Source organism: Hypanus sabinus, chromosome 13 (assembly GCF_030144855.1).
Source record: "Hypanus sabinus isolate sHypSab1 chromosome 13, sHypSab1.hap1, whole genome shotgun sequence".
In the NCBI taxonomy this organism is placed as follows: Eukaryota; Metazoa; Chordata; class Chondrichthyes; order Myliobatiformes; family Dasyatidae; genus Hypanus; species Hypanus sabinus.
The window spans coordinates 34,811,723-34,832,131 of NC_082718.1; positions in this window are offsets into that span (position 1 = coordinate 34,811,723).

Here is a 20,409-nt window from a genome sequence, read left to right on the forward strand (position 1 = left end):
TTTCTTCGTCATTTATCATAAATTCAAGAACACTACGTATTCCTTTTCTGAAAAAAATGCACAAAATGATTATACAGTTTGCTGTTAACTCAAAATTTCTTTCAATACCTGTATCATATGGATTGGAGCATAATCAAGGATTCTTCATCTCATTTTCTCAATATTTATTGCTCATTAATTTAGTTATTATTATTATTATTATTGTTGTTGTTGTTGTTAATTTTTCCCCTTTCTTTTTACATTTGCAGAATTTGTTGCCTTTTGCACACTGGTTGTTTGTCTCCACTATTAGCGTGGTTTTTCAATGACTTTGTTATGATTTTTGGATTTACTGAGTATCATCAATATCATCACCATTATGTGTCATGGGCAATCATGGACTTTCCATGACTACAATCATTCTTGGCAAATTTTTCTACAGAAGTGGCTTGCCATTGCCTTCTTCAGGGCAAAGTCTTTACAAAACTGTGACCACTTTTCAGATATTATCAATACTGTTCAGATTGTCTGCCTGGCATCAGTGGTTGCAGCACCAGGACTTCAGATATGCACCAGCTGCTCATACTACCTGGTCCCATGGCTTCATGTGTCCGTGATTGGGGATGGGGGGGGTGGTTGCTAAGCAGGTGCTACACCTTGCCCAGATGTGATCTTCAGACTAACAGAGGAAACAAGTGCCTTACACCTCCTTTGGTAGAGACCTGTCTCCACCTGGCCTCTCAATTACTAAATACGCCCACAAGAAATGTATCTCAGGTTAGTATATGGTGACATATATGTAGTTTGATAATAAATTAACTTTAAACTTTGAAAGATACTGACTCTAAAACTACTTTAATGATCTACCCATCTACCCATTGAGTACACATTCTATCTAATGATAATCATCATTATCATTAAAAATGAATTCTTATGAAGGGCAGCTCTATTCTTAGCAATAGTGCATACCAGAAAATGTCTCCAGTTTAGTTTGTGACTTGAGAGCAGCAAACCCCCCATTTGATTGATCGTAATTTGTAAGGTTTCAAAGCAAACAGAACGCTGCTTGTATCAACCTGTGTAAAGAGAACCTATTAACTTTCACTGGTCTGATACCAGAAAATGAACAACAATATATACATTGTTGGACTATAATTCAAAAACCACTTTATGACTAGTTACTAGAGAATCTTGTTTTATTATTAAAGTTAATTGCAGAGTAACATAATCCTGGAGGGCAGGTGATGCACATAAGGATTACTCATACAGGGATAGTGCCAGAGGGCTTAACCTGTTGTTCACCTGTGCACGAACAGCAGAGAGGATCCCTTACAAGCAATGTGTGATGTGATATTCATGTGCACAGCTGTCCTCCAGAAAGCATATTTTTTAAGTAAGTTGCTGATATTTTCTTAATTCAGAGTTAAGAAGCCATACCTCTGCTATTGTTTTTACACCTCCCAGAAGATATGAAGATTATAGCAGTGAATACACTAAGCTGCCACCTGTGAGTATGTTTGTGGTCTTCTGCTACCAGAGCCCATCTACTTCATGTTGAGTGCTCGGAGGTGCTATTGACACACAACTGTTGTAACACGCACTTATTTGAGTAACTGTCACCTTGCTGTCAGCCTGAAACAATCTGGCCATCCTCCTGTGACCTCTCTCATTAACAAGACATTTTCACCCACAGAGCTGCTGTTCACTAGATGTTTTTATTCATGCTATTCTCTGTTACTTTTAGAGACTGTTGTTTATGAAAAACACAAGAGATCAGCAGTTTCTGAAGTACTCAAACTGCCCCATCTGACACCAATGAACATTCCACTGTCATAATCACTGATACACATTTCTTCTCCATTCCAATGTTTGCCTGAACAACAACCATATGTCTTGACCAAGTCTGCATGCTTTTTATGCATTGTGTTGCCACCTCATGATTGGCCAATTAGGTATTTGCAATAATGAGCAGGTGAACAGGTGTACCTAATAAAGTGGACACTGAGTGTAATTTGCAGTTTTTGTCTGCAGCATTCAAATCAGAAGCTAGTTCATACTCAGAGATTTGAGTATTAAAATAAATCTCGGTTGATGTTCCAGTCAGCACCAAAAGAGAACTGTGTAGTCTGAGATGCAATTAAGCGAGATTCTGTATCATCTCAGGTGGATATAAAAAATACCACTCTTCTTTTCAAAGTGTTATCCTGTCTGCCCGAGCCAAAAGATTATCCCTCAGTCAACATCACCACAAATTATCTGGTCATTATCACATTACATTTGTTGCCTGTTTTCTATGATCTGGAGTAGCCCTACTCATCATGGGATGAGGAGTCAGAGGCTTAAAGCTAGTTTATTGCACAGCTGCTTTGGCTGGAACATGCTGCTTTGATGTCACACAATAGGAAAGGGCAAATTGCCTGTCTCTATTTCACTAGAGTTAGTTACCTGGGAAATATGGAAAGAGACTTAAAAGATTCTGTAGCAGAGCAAGAATTGCAGGGCTGTGCAAACGTTTTCAGCACAGACAGTATATATAGTTAGGGTGCCTAATACTTTTGCACAATACTGTCTTTGTCAACATGAAGTAAAGAGTAAGGTTGTAAACCTGGCAGGAGCAAAGGATGCTGGGAATAGCGAGGCTAGAGCACTGAGGGAAGGGTGTGGGGCTATTGGCTGAGAAAGAGTGTTAGGGGCCGGGGGGGGGGGGAGGTGCCGCGAGAGCAGACGCATCCATTCCCGAAACATCAGGAAAGGTCATTTGATTCCAAACAATTGGTTTATTGATCACTATGGAATGTCTGTCTGGTGCTTCTCACTCCTTCCCCCCTCCCTTCCCCTTTTCCTAACCATGATTCCTCTCTCCCTGCCCACTTCCAACTCTTAGTTCACAACGGAGACCCATATCAGAATCAAATTTATCATCACTCACAAATGTCAAGAAATTTGTTCTTTTTTGAGTGTGGTAGCATCACAGTGCAATCCATAAAATTACTACTTCACTGTGCAAAAGTCTTAGACACTTTTTAATAATTGAGACCCTTCATTGGTTGGAGTTGACAATAGATGTTCCATCCCAGTTGTTCACATGATATACAAGCCAGGGCAGTACGATATGGAGAGCAAGCTATTGCCCACATAGCAGGCTAACCCCTCTCCACGCAACTAATGAACCTAAAAGAACGGCAGAGACCGATACAGTTCGGCATCAGCAGCATTTCAGGCGTTGTGTTGCCAGTCAGCATTGAACTCAAGCTAGGACTCCCTTAGGACTCCAGCGCCAGATTTTTCCCTCTGGGTTTACTCCTGAAGCCTTCGCCATGATTGGGTACAGCCACAAGGCAGTGGAGGTTTGAGATTAGAGTTTTCCTTCTCCTAGATGAGTTGGCAACCACAGCTGACAAGCCCCATCTACCTGAAGCAACTGGTTTTAAGGTGCCAGTTAATCCTCCTTTGCCCCTTCTCCTACCATTAGAAATGGTCCCGCCGAGTTTAATGTCTAAGCTACACGTAAAGACCAGAAGCTGCAGTTGGTTGTCAGAAGCTATTTGGGATGTGTGCCATTGGGAGTTTTTAATGGGTAGTGGGAGCTTATCCCCACTACCACCCCCGGCTATAACAACCTTAAGGAAGCAGTTTTAATAATTATTCTTGAAGATTCTCCTGTGATATTATCTCATTTCAAACATAAAAATTTTGTAGTCCCCTAAAATGTATTACATCAGGATTAAACTGACCCATTTTAAACACTTTTACATGAAAGCCCTGCTTTTATTATATACAGGTGGAAACAATGCAATGGATTACAGTTTCTTATTGAAATTCCCTCATTTTCACAATTGCATCTTTTTGCATTCTTACAAGTAAATAATTGCATCCAAACAACCCACTGGGGACTTTGGTAGGTCCAGCCTAGCAGATTTTCTGTTGTTTTAAATGTTACTCCTATTAACAACCAAACACAATTTTATTTCATTTATTTGCATGTTATACAGTGGTGCAATAAATTTTGCAGTTAAGCTAGTGAGTTTAAAAGGAATGGGACATATCCAAGCCAGGTGGAAATTTATAATTGCTCCTGATCACTGATCTTCCTAACCCCATGTATACTCCGTTCTGTCCCCTGACACTCTCGAATTTCTGGCATCTTCCACAGTGAAAACTCAAGCAAAATATTTATTAAATTCGACTGCCATTTCTTTGTCCCCCCCTTACTACCCTTCCAGCATCCTTTTCCAGTGATCTGATATCCACTCACTCCTCTCTTTTACTCTTTATACATATGAAGGAACTTTTGGTATTCCCTTTTACGTTATTGGCTAGATTTCCTTCATATTTCATCCTTTCTCTCCTTATGACTTTTTAGTTGCCTTCTGTTGGTTTTTACAAATTCCCACATCCTCTAACTTCCCACTAATATGCCATCTCTTTTGCTTTTATGCTGTCTTTGACTTCCTTTGGCAGCCACTGTTGCCTTGTCCTCCTTTTACAAAACTTCCTCATCTTTGGGATGTGCCTTTCTGAATTGCCCCCAGAAGCTCCAACCATTGCTGTTCTGCTGTCATCCTTGCTAGAGTTCCGTTCCAATCAAATTCAGCCAGCTCCTCTCTCATGCCTCTGTAATTCCCTTTACTACACTGTGATATAGATGCATCTGACTTTAGCTTTTTCTTCTCAAACTGCAGGGTGAATTCTAAGATATTATGATCACTGTCTCCTAAGGATTCTTTACCTTGAGCTCCATAATCAAATCTGGTTCATTACACAATATCCAATCCAAAATTGTTTTTCCCCTATTGGACTTAACCACAAACTGCTTTTAAAAAGAATCTCATAGATATTCTAAAAATTCTCTTGGGAACCAGCACCAACCTGATTTTCCCAATCTACCTGCGTAATCACTATATTCTCGCACGGTTCCAGAGGACTAGAAATTTGCAAATGTCACTCCACTCTCTAAGAAGGGAGGGAGACAGAAGTAAGGAAATTGAGGTCAGTTAGCTTGACTTCAGTGGTTAGGAAGATGCTAGGAGTCCATTATTGAAAGTGAGTTTTCAAGGTACTTTGAGGCACATGCCAAAGTCAACATGGTTTCCCTAAGTGGAAATCTTGCCTGGAAAATCTGTTGAAATTTTTGAGGAAATAACAGGCAGTATAAACAAAGGAGAGTCAGTAGACATTGTTTACTTGAATATTCAGAAGGCCTTTAACAAGGTGCCACACATGAGGCTGATTAATAAAATAGGTGTCCGTGGTATTAGCATGGATAGAAGATTGGCTAGTTGGCAATAGCCAAAGAGTTGCAATAAAGGAGGCCTGCTCTGGTTGGCTGCAGGTGACTGGTGGTGTTCTGCAAGGACCCATATCGGGTCCACTTCTTTTCACAATTTCATCAATGATTTGGATAATGAAGTTGCTGGCCAAGTTTGTGGATGCTACGACTATAGGTGGAGGGCTGGTAGGAAGCAGAGACTATAGAAAGACTTACACAGACTAGGAGAACAGGCAAGGAAATGGCATATGAATTATAGGGTAAGGAAGTGTATGGTGATGCACTTTGGTCAGAGAAATAAGTGGGCAGACTATATTCTAAATGGGGAGAAAATTTTTAAAAAATCTGATATACAAAAGGGACTTGAGAGTCCTGGTGCAGGACTCCCAAAAGGTTAATTTACAGGTTGAGTCGGTGGTAAGGAAGACGAATGCAATGTTAGCATTCATTTCAAGAGAACTAAAGTATACAAGTGAGGTTGTATGGCATTGCTCAGACCTCATGTGAACAATTTACCTTCTATTCGATCCGTGAGAGGAAACTAGTGCACATGGAGGAAACCTATGCAGTCACGGGAAGAATGTGTAAACTCCTTAAAGAACAGCAGTGGGAATTCCTCCAAGAGGGCCACAACTTTGTTGTAATTTGGAGGCCTGCATTCCTCAATAACCCAGAGACCTATGTTGGCTGGAGTCACGGCCTTATGCTTTAGCTCTTGGTGGGTCAACCATGCCAAACTGGTAGACTAAGAGTGGTCCACCAGTTGTCCAGTTATGGGGGTTCAGCTCAAGGCCAACAACACTGACTGGTAAAACAAAATTGTTATGGAAGCAGCAATGAAAAATCCTCTATATCTAACTACAATAGTATTCTTGAGAGTCTCCACCTGGGACTTGCATGACTGACAGCAGCAAAAACCGAGAGGAAGCCATTGACAAGATGAAGGAAGCTCTGAACATCATTAGAAATGGAGGACCTTCATTGCTGCCCTAAATGCCAGTCGTGTAAAGGGCAGTAAGTAAGTAAGACAACAGTGGGAATTGAACCGGGGTTGCTGGCACTGTAGTAGCATTACACTAACTGCCACACTTCTCTGTCACCCATTTCTAGCCTATATTGTCTAGCACATCACAACATTTTCCTTTCATAGCAACTAGCCTTCCCAATATAACAGATGACAATTGCATTAAAGTCATGTATGGTCATTATGGCAAATTGGCACCCATTGTTTGGCTGCTGTGGATTCAGGTTGTATAAGTTAAAAAAGGGAAATGAACAAAAGTTAGAAATTAATTTCTGCAATAAAGAGACAATTCTGGGCATACTGACAATGAGACCTCGAATAACCTTCACTTATAGAGAAATGAGGATGTAAAAGATTATTCCCTTCTTCAGGTGTACTGAATAGAAAGGGAGAAGTACTTCATTCACCATTTCTAAGAAACTGCTATTCTAAAAAGTATAATTTCATTTACATTAATAGCCACGAGACAAAAATATAAAATTTATCTTCAACAGTAGGGAACTGACAGTCCCTTTTGTACTCCATTTGATTTTTCTTTTCATTGCTTTCAAGGTGAATTTATGTTCAAGATTATCTTTGTTATTCTAAATTAATTTATTCTACCTTGACTGACTCAGGAGTTTTATGTATTAAGAGCTAATTTATTAGTTAATTGACACCAAGTGGATCAATGCGTTTGACTCCAATTATCATAACAGCTAATCTAAAACAGTGCATTTTAAAGCAAGTTAAAACTCCATTCTTTGTCCGGTGTGTTTTTTTTTTGTTTGAAGTGTACAAGGTGATTGAAAATAGGTATTTGAAATTATGAACAATATTACAATCAGAAAAAAAGTATTGTGAAAGATGGCAGAGATCTTTGAACTGATGTACTTGCAATATTTGCAGGGATTGGGAATAAAAATATTACTTGGAGTTGTAGAAAAGTACAGAATAGAAACATCCATCCTCTCGATTCCTTGCTGAACCATTTAAACTGCCCACTGCCATTAACCTGCACTGGGACCATAGCCCTCCATATACCTATCCAAACTTCTCTTAAACGTTGAAGTCAAGTTTACATGCACCACTTGTGTTGGCTGCTCATTCCACACTCTCACCACCCTCTGAGAGAAAAAGTTTCTCCTCATATTCCCCTTAAACTTTTCACCTTTCATGAACTCTGGTTGTAGTCCCACCTCAACCTCAGTGGAAAAAGCTGGCTTGTTTTTACCCTATCTATACCCCTCATAATTTTGTATACCTCTATCGAATCTCCTTTTTAAAACTGTGACCTAATAGGTTGCTTAAAATTTAAGCAGATGAACACTTACAAATTCTGGTGGGTCTTTTGTATGCTATCCTTAATTAATCATTTGAAGGGAAGTGATCTATTCAAAGTAAGGTAAAATTAATTGGTGCCCTTGAGAAATATCAGTGAAGTATGAAGATATTGAGAAGACTTTCAATGTTTGAAGGAGATTATGAGGTTGGTCCCAGGACATGCCCTCTTCTTATTGTTATCATTGGGAAGGAGATACAGAAGACTGAAGGAACACACTCAGAAATTCAAGAACAGCTTCTTCCTCTCTGTTAACCAATCTCTAAATGGACATTGAATCCATGAACACTAATTCACATCTTTTTTATTTCTGTGTTTTTTTGCACTACTTATTTTAACTTAACCATTAATATATATTTACTGCAATTCAAGTTTTTTCTGTATATATATTTATCGTGTATTTCATTGTACTGCTGCAGTAAAGTTAACAAATTTCACAACATATGCTGGTGATATTAAACCTGATTCTGATTCTGAAGTTCAAATCTTGATCTTGGCTGAGGAGCTGAACTTCAATCAAGGACATCATATATCTGGCCTCTTTAGACATGATTATGGAGGAGACAAATGGTCCAAGGGTTTCGGGTACTTGTGTAATTGATTGCTCCGTGTTAGAGAGTGCTCATGTGTAGATGTCGAGTAAGGGTAGAATCAAGCTTGTTATGAAGCATTTTTCCAGTGGCATGGCACTGCAGATGATCATATGCAAAAGGGTATTTGGGAGGACTAGTGCTGAGCAATTGATTTAGATGAGGGACTCCCAACTGTTTTTATGCCATGAACCAATACCAAAAAGCAAGGAGTCTATGGACCCCAGGCTGGGAACTCCTGAATGAAATTACAGTCCAGAGGAGTTAAAGCTTTCTGGGCAAGATGTGGAATGAAAATAGAGAGAAATCTGAAAACAAATTTGCTATCAGTGTAACTCTTGTTCCTTGTTATTTTTACCATTGAAATTTGATACTTTAAGATTTTGTTTATACAATGATAAAGACATATGATTCATCTTATTCTGCATTCAGCAATGCTTTAAATTAATTACAGTAAATTATAGACCTTTGGTTCAGACTTCCTGCTGAAACAGAATTTTTCAGTGTTCCTAATGGGTCAAAAATGAGAAAAAAGTTTTGTGTAAATGCAAGACCTTCCCAATTTTCATCAGCTATGGCCTCAGATGTACTCCCCCACTTCATTTGCTTTGACCTTGGAAATACTTCCCCACTTCACTTGCCATGGTCTTGGATATAATCCCCCACTACGTTTAATCTTCCTTGCAGACTCACTGTATGCAAATAGTACTTGGGTCAGACTTGTGCTGTAAACTCACACTTGTCTGACTCAAAGTTATTGCCACATTGAATTCTTATAAATTTAGTAGCAAAAAGATTCCTTCATCCATAAATGTGAGCAGAACTGAATCCCAGGTGAAGGTAGAGCATTCAAACCCACCATCATTTCATGTTTATCAATGACTTCTGATAACATTTGTCATCTTTAACAAAGCTCTCAATGGAAAATTGTTACATTAAGATAAACTACTACTGCTTCCTCTATGAGTAATGGTCACATACTTATTTAGAAATAAAAATAATAACATATAATAAACTGAACAAAAGTAATGTGCTAACCTGGTACAATCACCTATTTTATTCAACTAAATAAAAGGCAAGTCAGTGTCACAGTTACTGCCTCAGCAGCTAATAATAGCTGCATTTTGACAGAACTATCATCTTCGGCTTTAGGAAAGAAGGCGGCTAATGCATCACTGAAGGCATGCACTTCACCCACACAAAGAACCCCTCCAATTGTGATGATGTATTTCCGCACGTCCTCATCTGTACAGCTCTTTTTCACGCTGTTTACTCCAGGTGTTACTTTTCCAAGAAGAATTACATTCCACAACCTCATAATGGTCAGTTGTGTTGTAACGTAAACAAATTAGCCAGAGAGACACTGAAGCTAGTGGACATAGAAATATTTTATTCAACAAAAACAAGCAGCTGGCATCACATTGAGATATTCTTGGAGAAAAAGGCCTCCAGACCCAATGCTATGTGACATCTTATATGCTAAAGATCAAAGGTAGCAGCGGGACAAACCTATAGCTGCAATGTATCTTCCTTAAAATCACATGTAGTTTTCACAAACCTCTTTCTACGCACCCATACTCCAGACACCCAAAATGAATGTTAATCAGCACTGTATTGTTTGCAATCAACTCCAGTGCACAACTCCAGGAAAACTATTGTTCAGGACTGCATTTTAAATTCAATCAACAATTCATATTCATGTTGAAGATTGGTTGCTGATGAAGTTAAATTTGTTGTATACCCTAATTCTAGTTAGTGATATTGGTGTGATTTCCCCCCCCCCCCTTGCATTGTTTGTTAGTTAGTTAGTTAACAGAAGCAAATCAAAGTTTCATAAACAAGGGAATAACTGTTAAATGCTAACTTAAATGAACAGCATTAGGGAGTTTCATGATCACTGTGCTATCTTATATTAAGTATGCACTTAACCCTTTATTTACATTGCAAATTTAATACTTTGTACTACTTGAAAGAATTTTGCTGGAAAATGTTGTATCAAACTAGAAGGAGATATTAGGACAAATGCAAGTTGTTTCATTGAAATTTCAGAATCAGATTCAGGTTGATTATCACCAGCATGTATGGTGAAATTTGTTAACAGTAGCAGCATTTCAATGTAATACTTAAGATAGAAGAAGAAGAAATAATAGTAATAAAATAATAATAATAAATAAGTAAATCAATTACAGTATACATGTAATAAATAGATTGAAAATTGTGCAAAAACTAGAAAAAATATGTATTAAAAAAGTGAGCTAGTGTTTAGGGGTAGAGTTTATTTTAGTCAAGTGCAGTAGCCTGTCCATAACAGCCAGTGATGCAGCCTATCAGAATGCTCTTCACGGTACATCTATAGAAGTTTTTAAGTGTGTTTGTTGACATAACAAGCTCCTAATGAAGTATAGCTGCTGTCTTGCCTTTTTTAACTGCATCAATATGTTGGGACCAGGTTATGTCCTCAGAGATCTTGACACCCAGGAAATAGAAACTGCTCACTCTCTCCACTTCTGATCCCTCTATGAGGAATGGTATGTGTTCCTTCATCTTCCTGAAGTCCACAATCAGCTCTTTCATCTTACTCACATTGAGTGCAAGTTGTTGTTACGGCTCCACTCCTCTAGTTGGCATAACTCGCTCCTGTATGCCCCCTTGTCTCTATCTGTGATTCTACTAACAATGGTTGTATCATCAGCAGATTGATAAATGGTATTTGAGCTATGGCTAGCCACACAGTTATGGATATATAGAGAGAGTAGAGCAGAGCAGTGGGCTAAGCACACTACCCTTAGGTGCCCAAACCATTGGACTCACTTTCAAGGACTCTTCATCTCATGTTCTTGTTATTTATTGCTATTTATTTATATTTACATTTGCTCAGTTTGTTGTCTTCTGCGCTCTGGTTGAATGCCTTAGTTAGATGGTCTTTCATTGATTCTATTATAGTTACAATTCGACAGATTTGTTGAACATGCCCACAAGAAAATGAATCTCTGGGTTGTATATGGTGACATACAGTATATGTACTTTGATAAATAAAATTTATGTTGAACTTTAATATAGCCTCTGATTCACACTTCCAATGGCTGATGTTCACTTCTAACATGGGGCACACGATCTCCCAGAAGCAGGATGATGAGTTTCTATTGCAAATAACAAATACTAGGGAGGGTGATTGATGGTTGATAACAAGTGGGGTTAACTAAATTGAGCGCTTGGTCAGCACAAGCACTAGAGGTCAAAGCATTGCTTCCCATCTGCTATTGATGCAAGTTTGAGCCAAAAAAGGTTGGTGCAGAGAGAAGCACGGGATAGAATTCACAAGCTTTCGAGCTTCAAGGTAATGAATCATGATCTTAACAAATGGTATAGCAGTCCAAAGGGTATAGTTATGTCTTTAGGTTCCTTAAGGTTGTCATAGCCAGGGGAGATAGTGGGGATAAACTCCCACTACGTATTAAATGTTCCCAATAGCATGCATCTCAAAAGCCTCAGACAACCTAGACACTTCCTGCCCTTCACGTGTGGCCTCACTACTAAACTTGGCTGAATGGTTTCTACTGACAGAAGAAGGGGAAAATGTAGGCTTCTGGTGCTTTAAAACTAGTTTTGGGCAAATGAGGCCTATTAGCCATGGTTGGTCGCTCATCTAGGAGAAGGAAATCTCTGATCTGAAACCTCTGCTGGCTTCCTGCCATACCCACTCGCAAGAAGGCTTTGGGAGTAAACCCCAAGAAAAACTCTGCATCTGAAGTCCCTAAGGCAGTCTTATGTTGATATCAATGCTGACTGGCATTGTCTCTACCAATGTCTTTAGTGCCAAACTGTATCAGTGTGTACTGTTCCTTTGGATTCATCAGCTGTGTGATGAGGGGAAACCTGCTGCATGGGCAACGCTTTGCATTCCATATCGTTCCACCCTGGCTTATGATGCAATATCCATGGTTGCTCTCTTCCAACAGGAACCTTCTCACGGTTCCATTAGTGCACTGCATACATGAAGCCATTTGCAATTTCAAAAGTCTTGCACTCAAATTTTTGGGATCAGTGCCAAAATTACTTCAAGCTTCAGACTCAGAGGCCATTAGACTGTGATATGACGGTGGGGGTGCCACAGCAGCTTAGCGGTTAGTGCAATGTTATTGCAGCTCAGGGCATCAGACTTCAGTGTTCAATTCTGGCATCCTCTGTAAGCAAGTTTGTACACTCCTTCCCCTGTGTACATGGATTTCCTCCAGATGCTCTGGTTTCCTCCCATAATCCAAAGACAAGTGGTTAGTAGGTTAATTGGTCATTGAAATTTGTCCTGTGATTATGCGAGAGTTAAATTGATGGATTGCTGGGCAGCACAGCTCGAAGGGCCAGAAGGGCCTGTTCTGTGCTGTATCTTTTTTAAAAAATAGTCAAACTACCCAACTAGTTAGACTTGCTGGACTACAGGAACATCTGGATCTTTCCACACAACTGTCACCTTCAGGTGAGAATTCAGCTGCCCCTTCCCTCATCACTTCCTGCCTTTTCCAAAAACCTTGTCCTCAAAAATTTAACAGCACCGATCCTGGAAATTTAAACTCCAGCTCACTACTCCTGAACACAGCCTACATAATACACCACAATCTCTAAAGGCTCAAAAGAAATCTTTAGTAGATAAACCCAAATTTATTCAATCTTGGTGTACATATTTGCCCAGTTACTGGAAGCAGAACCACAGATAAACTGATCAATCAAGTAATTAACCTGTTACTGAGAGACATCAGCTCAAAGCTAACTTATCTCATATGTTTCAAACTGCTTCTGGCACAGAACAGTTAAATTAAGCAAATTAAAAGAATAAGTAGCATAGAATGAATAAATCTTCCCTGATACTTGAAGCACTTGCAAATTGGAGAGATTTTTAAGAAAGTTTTACATTTATATAGTACTGTGGCGACCCACTTCCCAGCGCACTCGAACCGGCTCACAAAGCGGCGCGCGCTGGCATTGAGGCCGGTCCCAAAGAGGGCGCCAAGCCTGCTTCACCAGCAAGGGGAAAAGCCCGCGCGCGGGCGGGACTATGCATACGCACCCCCTACGGCATTTCCGCCCGGGGAGGACAGGATCAGGAAGGCTTTAAAGCGAGGCCGCGAAGTTTGAATAAATCTCTTTTTGCAACTGCAGCTCACCGACTCTGTGTCGTTATTTCAGCACTGCGTGTAGCACACCGCTACAATTGGTAACCCCGACGGCTCAAGCGATAATAGGGCCAAAGATGAATGACGCTGCATCTGTTCATGCAGTTTCGTTAAAACTGTCAAGCTTCTGGACGCTGCGACCTCACCTATGGTTCCAGCAAGCAGAAGCCCAATTCCACGTTCGGCAGATAACCTCGGATTCCACACGTTACCACTACCTGGTGAGCTCCCTCGACCAGGAGACAGCCGCCCAGGTTGAGGAGTTCATACAGTCACCCCCAGCGGATGGCAAATACACAGAATTCAAAGCCTTGCTCATAAGGACTTTCATACTCTCACAGCACGACCGAGCTGCCTGCTTACTGCACCTGGATGGTTTGGGGGACAGGCCACAGTCGGCTTTGATGAACGAGATGCTCTCCCTAGCCGGAGGTCACAAACCCTGCCTCATGTTTGAGCAGGCATTCCTGGAGCAGCTGCCCGAGGACATACACCTACTGCTGTCCAACGCAGATTTCAGCGACCCCCGGAAGGTGGCGGCCCGGGCGGACGTGCTGTGGAAAGCCAAGAAGGAGAGTGGGGCATCCGTCGCACAGATCACCAGGCCACGCTCCCAGCAGCAAACCGGACCAGGCCCGGCCGCAGAGCCCGCTAACCCCAGAGGCAGGGGTGAGGAGGCCAACGAACAATGGTGCTTCTACCACCAACAGTAGGGCGCAGAAGGCCGCTGCTGTAGCCCGCCCTGCGTTCCCTGGAAACGCCAGGGCCAGCCGCGCTGGCTATGGCGGCTGGCCATCGGGAAAGCCTCCTGTATGTCTGGGACAAGCAGTCGGGACGTCGCTTTTCGGTCGACACCGGAGCCGAGATCAGCGTCTTACCTCCGACGAGTTATGACACCCACAACAGAGCACCGGGTCCCACCCTGAGGGCCGTGAATGGCAGCACCATAAGGACCTATGGCACCCGTACGGTGCGGCTACAGTTCGGCTCCAGCCGGTTCACGTGGGACTTCACACTGGCTGCTGTAGCCCAACCGCTTCTGGGAGCGGATTTTTTGTGAGCTCACAGTCTACTGGTCGACCTGCAAGGGAAGAGACTGGTCCACGCCGAGACCTTTCAAACGCTCTCCCTGGGTGAAGCCCAGTTGCCAGCCCCTCACCTAGACTCCATCACGCTGTCCGACAACGACTTCACCAGAGTCCTGGCAGATTTTCCATCGGTTCTGGCACCGCAGTTCACGGCAGCCATGCCCAGACACAGCGTACAGCACCACATCCCAACACAAGGACCACCACTCCACACCCGCGCTCGACGGCTTCCCCCGGACAAGCTCCCACTGGCGAAGGAGTTCCAGAGGATGGAGGAATTGAGGATCACACGGCGGTCCGACAGCCCATGGGCCTCCCCCCTGCACATGGTACCCAAAGCAACAGGGGGCTGGAGACCATGCGGTGACTACCGCAGGCTGAATGAGGCTACAACACTGGACCGCTGCCCTGTGCCGCACATTCAGGACTTTGCAGCAAACCTGCACGGCGCACGGATCTTCTCCAAGGTAGACCTCGTCCGGGGATACCATCAAATCCCGATGCATCTGGACAACGTCCCCAAAACAGCACTCATCACCCCTTTTGGCCTTTTCAAGTTCCTCCGCATGCTGTTTGGCCTAAAGGATGTGCCTCAGACATTTCAGCGGTTAATGGACACGGTGGGACACGACCTGGACTTCGCTTTCATCTACTTGGACAACATCCTCATAGCCAGCAGCAGTCGTCAGGAGCATCTGTCCCACCTCCGTCAACTACGCCCGACTGAGTGAATACGGCCAGGCAATCAACCCGGCCAAATGCCAGTTCGGGCTTGACACCATCGACTTCCTGGGCCGCAGGATTACTAAAGACGGGGCAACCCATCTGCCCGCTAAGGTAGACGCGGTCCGCCATTTCCCCTGACCCAACACAATCAAAGGCCTTCAGGAATTCGTGGGTATGGTGAATTTCTACCACCGCTTCCTCCCTTCAGCTGCCCAAATCATGTGCCCCCTGTTTGCCCTGATGTCAGGTAAGGGCAAGGTCATTACCTGGGACGAGGAGTCCGCCGCCCCTTTCATTAAAACCAAAGAAGCCTTGGCAAACGCCGCGATGCTGGTGCACCCCAGAATGGACGTCCCTACCGCCCTCACAGTGGACGCATCTAACACAGCAGTCGGTGGGGTACTGGAGCAGTTTATCGAGGGTCGCTGGCAACCCTGGCGTTTTTCAGCAACCACCTACGACCACCCAAGCTCAAATACAGTGCCTTCGACCGGGAACTGTTGGCACTATACCTGGCAATCCAGCATTTCAGGTACTTCTTAGAAGATAGGCCCTTCACCGTGTTCACAGACCAGAAACCGCTTACCTTTGTGTTCATGAAAGCATCCGAATCCTGGTCGTCCAGCCAGCAGCAACATCTGTCCTACATCTCCGAATACACGACGGATGTCCAGCATGTCTCAGGAAAGGACAATGTCATGGCAGACGCCCTCTCCCGCCCTAACATCCAAGCCCTGTCCCGGGGGTAGACTATGAAGCACTGGAGGAGGCGCAGCAGGCAGATGAGGAGATCCCTAGTTACAGGACTGCAGTCTCTGGTTTGCAGCTCCAGGACCTCCCTGTAGGCCCAGGTGAGAGGACCCTACTCAGTGACGCCAACCCCGCCCTGTCGTTCCGGCAGCCTGGCAACGGCGCGTTTTTGACTCCATTCACAACTTAGCACACCCCTCCATCAGGACAACCATCTGGATGGTGGCCAACAGGTTCGTTTGGCACGGACTCCGCAAGCAGGTCAGTGAATGGGCCAAAACATGTATGCACTGCCGAACAGCCAAGGTGCAGCGGTCCAGAAGAATTTCAAATATTTTATAATCAATGAAGTGTTTTTGAAATATAGACATTGTTGTAATAGATGGTCAATATTTGGTGTGTAAACCGCCACTTCACTCAAAGAGATCAAACGTTTTTTTAAAAACTTTGCAGTGTCACAAAACAGCACAGGTTTTTAACCAGTGCTTCACCATCCAAGATGAAATATGTGACCCTTCATTGAGTGCAGAATTCAAATGCTGGACTTGTAAATTCAGATGTCTGGATGTTCCAAGTACTGAGTTTAAAGTTGTTGTTCAAAGTTCAAAGTAAATTTATTATTGAAGTACATATATGTCACCATATACAACCCTAAGATTCATTTTTTGCAGGCATAGTCAATCATTCCAGAACAGAATCCATGAAAGACTGCATCAATTTGGATGTTCAATCAGTGTGCAATAGACAAAACACTGTGCAAATACAAAAATAAAGAAATAATAATAATAAATAAATAAGCAATAAATATCGAGAATGTGAGCTGAAGTCCTTGAAAGTGAGTCTACTGGTTGTGGGAACGTTTCAATGATAGGTCCAGTGAAGTTATTTCTTTGGTTCAAGAGGCTGATGGTTGAGGGGTAGTAACTGTTCCTGAACCTGGTGGTGTGAGTTCTGAGACTCCTGTACCGAGAAGAGAACATGTCCTGGGTAGTGGAGGTCCCTGATGATAAATGCTGTTTTCCTTCGACAGCGTTTTGTGTAGATGTGCTCAATGGTTGAGAGGGCTTAAACCATGATATATTGGGCCACATCCAGTACTTTTTTGTAGGATTTTCTGTTCAAGCGCATTGGTGTTTCCATACCAGGCTATGATGCAGCCAATAAATATGCTCAACACTGAAAGTTTTAGATTGCATGCCGAATCTTCTCAAAATCCTAAGGAAATAGAGGCTCTGTCACGCTTTCTTTGGAATTGCACTTTCATGCTAGGTCTTAAAAAGTCAATAATCTGGACTGTTTATTGAAATCAAATTATCAGTTAACCATAATTGCTAAAATGACCAGTTTGTCCCTTGAAGCTCAATTGCTTTCTAAAGTGAGGAAATTTCACAATCTCATTCTGGTCTTTTTGTGACTCCAGAATGCTACAGTGTGGTTCATTCTGAAAAGACCCAGTAAACCCCAAGTAATATCACAACAACTAAAGAATAAAAACAGACAAATTAGGGATTCTACCACCTGTAATGCCACTGGCGTTTAGAGCAGCAAAGAAAGTCCTCCATTTCTGGTAGAGTTCATTGTGACTGTAGCTCAGTTTTCGCTACTGTCAATCATGCAAGTCCTGGGTGGAGACACAGGAATACCATCACACATAGATGTGGAAAGATTCTCCATTGTTGTTTCCGTAACACTTTTGTTTTACCACTCAGGGTTGTTAGCCCTAAGCCAAACCCCTGAATCTGGAGGAACTGTGGACCATCTTAGACTGACCTCTACCCTTTGACCTGTTTAGCATGGGTGACCCTACCAAGAGCCAAAACTCAAAGCCCTGACTCCAGCCAACATAGCTCTCTGGACACTGAGGCACACAAGCCTCCAAACCAGTTGTGGTCTTCTTAGAGGAAATTAGGCACTGGATTACAGCTTTTTCCCCCTAGCTCTGTCAATTTTGTATGTTCCTACTCGTTAGTGTTGGGGAAACAGATAATAAATAGTGAACACTGCCTCACAGCATTGTTTAGTTTAACCCAATGAGTTTGACTCCTCCATCACACTGCCCCAATACGCTGTATCCCACTACCAGTCAATGTGGAAGGAAATAACATTCCAAAGTTATTTCATTCCCATTCACACTCCAACATATCAGTCCATGGCCTCTTCTTGTGCCATGATGAGACCACCTTCAGGGTGGAGGAGCAACAGCTTATGTTCCATCTGGGTAGCCTGCAACCTAATGGCATGAACATCGATTTCTGTTTTAGGGGAAAAAATATTCCCTCCTCCTCCTCTCTTTTTCTATTCCCCCTTCTGGCCTCTTAGCTCCACTCACTTGCCTATGATTTCTCCCGGTGTCTCTGCTCCTTCCCTTTCTCCCAAGGTCCTCTCTCCCCTTTTATCAGATTTATTCCTCTCCAGCCCTTTACCTTTCCCACCCACCTGGCTTCACCTACCACCTTCTAGCTAGTCCTCCTTCCCCCTGCCTATCTTTTTAATCCAGCATCTTCCCCCTTCCTCTCCAGTCCAGAAGAAAGGCCTCAGCCCAAAATGTCAACTGTTTATTCATTTCCATGGATGCTCCCTGATATGCTGAGTTCCTCCAGCTTTTTGTGAGTGTTACTGTTGGCAAACAAAAGTTTGTCTTTAATAGGGCTAGGAACAGCAGAAGTGTTCTTCTGGGTCTCTCATTAAGTGCCAGGTCTCTGCAGTTTCAGGCCTTCTGTACTGTCTCCTCCCTTGCACCACAGTACAGCTGGAGGTCTTTAGAAATATTATCCCTTCCCTCCCCCTGACTTGGCTTTCCTTCCTCCTGCTGCTGGCTCTCTGATCCACATGGGTCACACGTGGCAGAACAGCCATGCTTTCCCAACATTGATGTCAAATCTGCTAGACCTCAAAAGGGTTCTTCTGTGAGAGGATGATGGCTGCCCTTGATATGAGATAAAGTCACCCATTAAGTATGATCTGTTGACACTGTTATAGGACGTAAAGTCTAATTCTTGACAGGGGAAGAAACAATTCTAGATCTAATCTGAAAGCTGATTTCCTGGGGAGACTTGTGGTAAAATATTAAATGTTAAAAGGGGAATATATCTGCAGAATAAATTATTTATACTAGAGGATTAAGTCAACGAATAACATTTACAATACATTTTAACTTTTGCTCTAATTTTACTGGTCCTAACAAGTTGCACTTCCAAATGGATGGGGGCAGCTGAGCATTGGACCAGAAGTCCCTGCGATGGACTGTGAGAACGGCTGAGGGGTTCATAGGGGTCTCCCTACCATCCTTCAGGAGCACTGTGTATGGAGGGCTCTTAGTATTACAAGGATCCCACCGAACAACCCAGCATCTTCTTTGACTTTCTACCATCAGGCAAGAGTCTCCGATGCTTGAAAATAAGGATGGTTAGGATGGAAAACAGTTTCATCCCTCAAGCCATAAGCTTCTGAACACCCTGCCACATCACATTCAAAGTATCAGCGAATCTGTTCTGTACCTTATAATATTGAATTGATGCACTTAAGTTTGTTTATTTATGTGTAATCCATCTGTAGGTTTTATCCTTACTTTCATAACTTAGTATGTGCTACATATGTTGTGTGTGCTATATGCTTTCCACTCTTGTTCAGGAAAACCTTGTCTCATTTGACAGTATACTTGTATGTAGTTAAATGATAATAAAATTGATTTGACTTACACTGGGCAGCAATTTTTTTTCAAAAATGTTGCTTCCTCTGAATATTTTTTTGATTTGTTTATGATAGACCACTTGAAGATGAACACAAATATAATTTCAGCCTATTTGTATCATGTAGGAAATTAGAGAAACAGGAAATTAACTTTCATTGAATATAATGTATTTAATTGCATAACAGTGCTAATGCATTGCAACATTTCAACTAGATTGGAAATGTTTTGTTGATGATTTTCATTTGTACTTAGTGTTTGAGGCTTCACACTTGAGGTCCAACAATAATCAGCCAGCCTTGATGGATTCCAGTTGCCCTGACACTGTTTCTCCATAACCCTCACGTCTTGGTGAAGACTTTCACCGTGCTCCTCACTGACAGCACCAAGATTTGCAGGGAAGAAGTCTAAATGGCAATGCAGAAAATTAATCTTTAGTGAGATGTTTTGGGGATGATGGTGGCAAAATGAACTGTCCACCAGGTATCTCCAGCCTTCAAGTCATTTCTTTCAATGATTAAGCCAAAGAGAAAATATCTCCAAATACTGAATCATCATCATCATTATGTGCCATGTCATATGATGTAGCCAATTATAGTCTTGATCATGATTATTCTTGGCAATTTTTTCTGCAGAAAAGTTTATCATTACCTTCTTCTGGGCAGTTTCTTTATAAGACAGGTGACCCCAGCCGTTATCAACACTCTTCAGACATTGTCTGCCTTGCATCAGTGGGCGCATAACCAGGACTTGTGATATGCACCATCCGCCACTTGCTCCCATGGCTTCACATGATCCTGATGGGG